This window comes from Tupaia chinensis, unplaced genomic scaffold (assembly GCF_000334495.1).
Source record: "Tupaia chinensis unplaced genomic scaffold, TupChi_1.0 Scaffold000270_2, whole genome shotgun sequence".
NCBI lineage: Eukaryota > Metazoa > Chordata > Mammalia > Scandentia > Tupaiidae > Tupaia > Tupaia belangeri.
In genome coordinates, this window is record NW_006159751.1 from 5,478,693 (window position 1) to 5,484,106 (window position 5,414).

General features: G+C 52.0%; 1 protein-coding gene across 1 annotated transcript in view; it reads right to left on the reverse strand.

The window, feature by feature from the left end:
- The window catches only part of NGF (nerve growth factor), a 58,516-nt gene extending 55,377 nt beyond the window's left edge, over window positions 1–3,139 (reverse strand). The window contains exon 1 of the mRNA XM_006149649.2: window positions 3,088–3,139. The gene's annotated coding sequence lies outside the window, so the exon portion shown is untranslated. The remainder of the gene's footprint in view (window positions 1–3,087) is intronic.
- Window positions 3,140–5,414: the final 2,275 nt, after the last annotated feature.

The following is a 5,414-nucleotide window of genomic DNA, read 5'->3' on the forward strand; positions in this document are numbered from 1 at the left end:
GCTGTATTATATTCTGAGGCCAACAGTCTATAGAAACTCCTCAGAAGCATGTAAAGTAGTCCATGGAAGAGAAATGAAACATCGTGAACCAAGAAACTCTTCTCTGCTGCATATTTTCATTTTTCTGGTCTTGGCTAAACGTCATGGCTGAAAATCTGTTCTCTGTTCAAATAGGGGCATTCCATGCTCATGTATACTCAACTGACCTCAACTGTAAGGTCAATGACCCCAAAGTCTTGTTTCCCCAACTACATGTCAGCCCCAGGTCACCCTGGTCTCACTGTTATTTGGAGCTAAGATCCTAACCATTTCTCCATTGTCAGGATATGAGGGAGGGACTGTGCTAGGTAAGGGGCTTTCATCCCCTTTATTAGCCTGATGGCATCATCATACGCTGCTCACGAAACTGATCCCTCACAGAGTTGACTTCTCAGTTCCAACTAAGCCTGAGAGCTAATGGTTTGCAAGATCACCGGGGCCAGTCAAAGAAAAAGACACCTCTGGAAACACTGACTGCACAGATATCCAAAACTTGTATGCAAACCCTTGGCAAATCTTTCACTGCTTCCTGAAAACAGAGACAGGGAACCGTAAGAGTCACTAGAGGATTTTATAACCAGCCAGATCTCTGAGACCTGCTCTGGACCCCCAAATCCCTATAAGTTCTTATGGGGAGAAGTTCAGTGGTTGGATCTCCGGTCCGCAGCCTGGCACTTGTGTCTGCTGTGGGGTCTGGGCCTTGGCCTCCTCCCTGCCAGCAGGGCAGAGCTATGGCTGTACCTGCAGTGTCTCTGTGGGTACAATGTCACAAGCTCCAATAGGGCACTCCATGAATGAGCAGGAGCAGTGCTCAGCACTCAGTTAAAAGGAAAGTTGTGTGATTTTCTCATCAGTTTAATCTCAGTAACGATGAGAAACTTCCCTCGGGCTCCAGCCCTGCCCTGCCATGCCCTACCCTCCCTGCTGATGTCGGCAGCTGGGGCCCCCTTCCTGGCCAAGGCACAGATTTCTCCCTGGAGAGAATGGGAGTGTGAAGCCTCATCTCTGCTTCCACCAGTCCTCCAGGCAGGGGAGTTGTGGGTGTGGGCAATCGGAAAAGGCAAGACTCTCATTCCTTAATAATGGTCGAAAATAGGGGAAGAGCCACCAGTACTAGGATGACTGCCCTGACTGGGCCCAATTCTCAGGTTCTGGGCTGCTTAACTGGAATGTGGCTGCCCAGGAAAGAAGGCTGGTCCTGAAGTTACCCTTCTGCAGTTTGAGCATGCATTCTCACACCCAGAGGCTCTGGCTTCCCATCTGTGGTACCTCCTAACATTTCCCCTTCATGCCTTCCCTTTATTCACCTGCATAAAATGTCAACAGAAGCCTGGGGCGAGAGTTGGCAGCACGTGATGGTAACTCCATCCCCCTGCAACTACCTAGCAAGAGGGACATTCATTTCTTCTGTCAGCCAGTGCTAGCCGGGCCAGTCTCAGCCCTAGCCCACTCTCATCCTTCACCCCCAGACCCCTGTGAACCTCTGGGAAACCTGTCCACTATGAATTGACATTCGGGTTGCCCAGGTGGACACATGGCTTATTCAATAATAGCCTTTCTTCTGCTACGCTGCAGAAAGAGAAAGTTTCGTGATAAGAAACTGTAAACACTAGGCAAGAGGGCCAGTAGGGGCCAACCACTGCTTTTCCGCACTACTTTTGAGAGGGAGAAACAGTCTCCTGCAGATGGATGGACAACCTCAAGGGTTGGAAGCCTAAGAAAGAAGTCACGGGTGAGCGCTCTATTACCACTTCTGAGTCTGCAGAATGCAGCTGGCCATCTATGTATGGGGAGGAGGGCACTAGCACTGGCAGTGGGTGTGCCCCACGGATGGAGCCAGGACAATTAATCAAGTGCCTTTTCTCCAGGATTTCTATTGGCCTCAGATGACAGATAGGGCAGAGACACCCAGGAGAACACTATTTTGGTTTCCAGCTGGGAACGTGCACTAAGTTTTCCTTAATACCCAGAGCACCCAAAAGGCTTTGCTGTAATACACTTTAATACATGAAACACCCATAAATTATCCTTCAAACTGCTACAACTTCCAACCTGGAACGACTTGGAAAAACCAGCCTAGCAAGCAGGCTCTTTTTTAATCTCTCAAGTCACAAGAGAAGAGAAAGTTCAAGCAAAAAGCACCTTCCATCAGAACCTCGGAGATTTTCTTTTTTGAAGGAGGAGCATTGTAATCAAACAGAGCTAAGCCACTTGTTTATGTTGGCTCAAAGTTGCAACTCCCTGACCCCTGAGTCCTCTCTCTCCTCTGGATCCTCGCCTCCTGAACCCAAGGCACTGCCTGCCCCACCTCTCCATGCCAGCTTCTCCGGAACCTGGCAGCAGACAGCTGGAGTGAAGTGTGTGAGGGCTGAGCTTTAGACACCTCGACCTGAGGATGCCCAGTGCAGCTCAGGAAAGGACCCTAGCACTCCGGCCTGGGGACTTGGCGCACAGGGTTTCTGTGTCAACCCTCAGACCTCAGTCAGGACAGCCAGCACTCCCGAGAGGTGCGGAGGTGCCCAGAGACCCTTGCTCCTTTCCCTGCACCAGGTCTTTGGCGCCCTGCCCTGCTCATCCCCTTACCTGGGGGCAGCATAGCAGTTTCCGCTCGGCGCTCACCCCTGCTGAGCGCGCTGTGCACTCGCCCTCCGCGGCGCGGGCCACCACTCCACCGCCCTGGCGCGCTCTCAGCCCGCTCATCTCTTTCTTCACGCGCGTTCGCTCTCCTTCACTTGTGCGCTGTCCCCTCCAGCCCTCAACCTAGTCCCTGGCACCACCGCACGGCATTTGCAGGAGCCAGGATTACCTCCCAGACTTCGCGTAGTCCTGGGACCGGGAACCCCATGACCAGAGAGCTCTGTTCCCTAGGCTTCGCCCGCCAACCCGCGAGGGTCCCGCGCCCCCGCACCCACTCGGGACACTCCTGTCAGAGCTATACTTCAGCCCACAGACGCCTGGGGCATGCCCGAAGATCTTGCCAGACAGCCACCCAGTCCCGCGCCAGTGGTGAGCCCCTCTTGGGGCTCGGCTCAGGGCAGCCTGACTCACCGCTGCGCTCCCCTCCGGCTCCCAGCGCTCTCTGCTGTGCCGGAGAGCCGAGCTGCTTTAACATAGGCTTCTTGAAACCTTAGCCCCTCCTCTTCTCGTCACACCCGCTCGAAATCCTGCACCTCCCACCCCTCCCCACCCCGTGCCTCGCACCTGCCTCGGCAGGGCTGAGGTGCGGGGTCTGCCATAGGGGTCCTGCGGGCAAGAGATCGGTCGTTCTAGGGAGGTCTGGCCGGACACAGGCAGAGAAAGATTCAGACCTCTGGAGGGCAAAGGGAAACGCACCTCCACTGTCAGAGGGACTGCACGAGAAGACAGCATCGGGGTGCTCTGAGGAAACCAGGCAGGGGCGCTGGCTCTGGAGATGCCAAGGGACAGGCAGGTTGTAGCTGGGCGGAGTTTCCCGAGCTCCCCGCACCTCCCAGCCCTGCCCCTGCGCACGTTGTCCTCCACCACAGCCTCCCTAGTCGCCCTCGGTGCCCCAGGCTTTGGCAGCTCCCCGCTCTGTTGGAGGAACTTTTCGGTCAGTGACACCTCCCGTCACCCCAGAGAGGCAATCACCCAGGGGAGCTACTCGAGGTGCAGGTGCCAGAGATCCATTGGGGCGGTGGCTTTGAGAGCCAGAACCAGCTAGAGGGCCTGGGACAGAGGCAAGTCTGGCAAGGGAACAAGGGACAGGGAACTTTAGAAGTCAGGAAGTAGACCTTAGCCCATAAGCCCTGGATTCTGGGAGCTTCCTGGGGTCCCCTGACCCCTCTGAAATTGTAGGCCAGTTTGTGTGCCTGTGTATGGCTTGTGTATTTTTCTGGATCATGAGTCTACAGCTTTTGTCAGTTTTGTAAGATGTCGGTGACTCCAGACTGATGTACACAGCGAGCTTCCTGACCACCCCAAGCACAAGCCAAAGTGGGTTTCCTGATTCAGAGCCTGGCAGGGCAGCTTCCCTGAGTCAGGTCTGCCCTTCTGCCCTGTTCTCACCTCAGCCCAAAACCTGTCTGGTAGAAATACTCCTTATAATGAGATGTTTTACCAAATGCTCATCCATTTTAACAGCATTCTAAGAGGTACATGGATTTTTCAAAATGTACATCCTTATGCCCCCTGCCTTGGGTTTTTCAAACGCCTTGAGCTCTTCCTTTAGCAAAGGTGTGTGGAATCCTCCTCCGTGTGTTGCCAGAAGGGGCAATGGATGTGGGAAGAGTGATAGTGAGAGGCCGAGGCTGGGTCTCCCCATTGCTGATGATGCCACACCGGCCAGCTCAGCCGAAGGGTACCCTCCATAGTGCTGGCACTTAGTGAGGCACGGGTTCTTGTTCGAAGGCCAGTGGTGGTCCTTTACCCCAGTGGCGAACCCTTGCACCAGGTAAGGGCATTTCTACCTCCCTCGACACAGATTGGCCTGAGGTCTCAACTTTGATCTGTGTTGACTTTTGGCCCTGTGCCTAAGTGACCCCATGCATACATGCTCCTAGCAGAGTAAAGCAGAAAGAAAGCCTTCAAACTCAAAGTCAGCTTCCGCTTCAGTTTGACCTCATTATTTCATGGTAAAGGCTGCGTACTTCCGAGTTGTTCAGATCTAGGCTGAGGTGTGAACATACTTAGGGGGTGAGGGCAAACTGCTGGGGGGAATTCTGTAAATGGCCCTTTCTGTAAAAGTAACCTCACAGACAAGGCAACCCATCAGGAAGTTTATCATTGTCAGTTAAAGGAATTCCCAGACAATAGGACAAATTCACTCACCAATCATGTCATATATAAACTTGTTTTGAAAGCACCAGCCCCAAGCCTTACTTAATAGCTGCCCCCAAATTTAGGGATGAAATAAAAACATTTTAGAACAACAGAGAATTCAATTGTTGAGTGCACAACTTTTGTACGTGTCCTTGTGGCATCACCCAGAAAGACACAGGATTTGGGGCACTTGTGTTTTTTTTTTTTTTTTTTTTTTCATGTGGTATGCCAGAAGGACATTTAAAAATGATGTCAGCAGAATATAAGCCTAGATGCTCCACTCCCAAATTGTTGATCATATTCTTACGGTGCATACTGGTTAATAAGAAGAGTTCCTTTCCATCCCTAACTAGCTCTGTTTCTGTCTCGCAGTATGAAGGATCACGAGTGAACAGGAATATGGACGCAACAAACATACACAAATGCCCCGAAAGACCCAGGGTTTGGGGCCCTTTTGGTTTTTTTTTTTTTTTTTTTTTTCATGTGGTATGCCAGAAGGACATTTAAAAATGATGTCAGCAGAATATAAGCCTAGATGCTCCACTCCCAAATTGTTGATCATATTCTTACGGTGCATACTGGTTAATAAGAAGAGT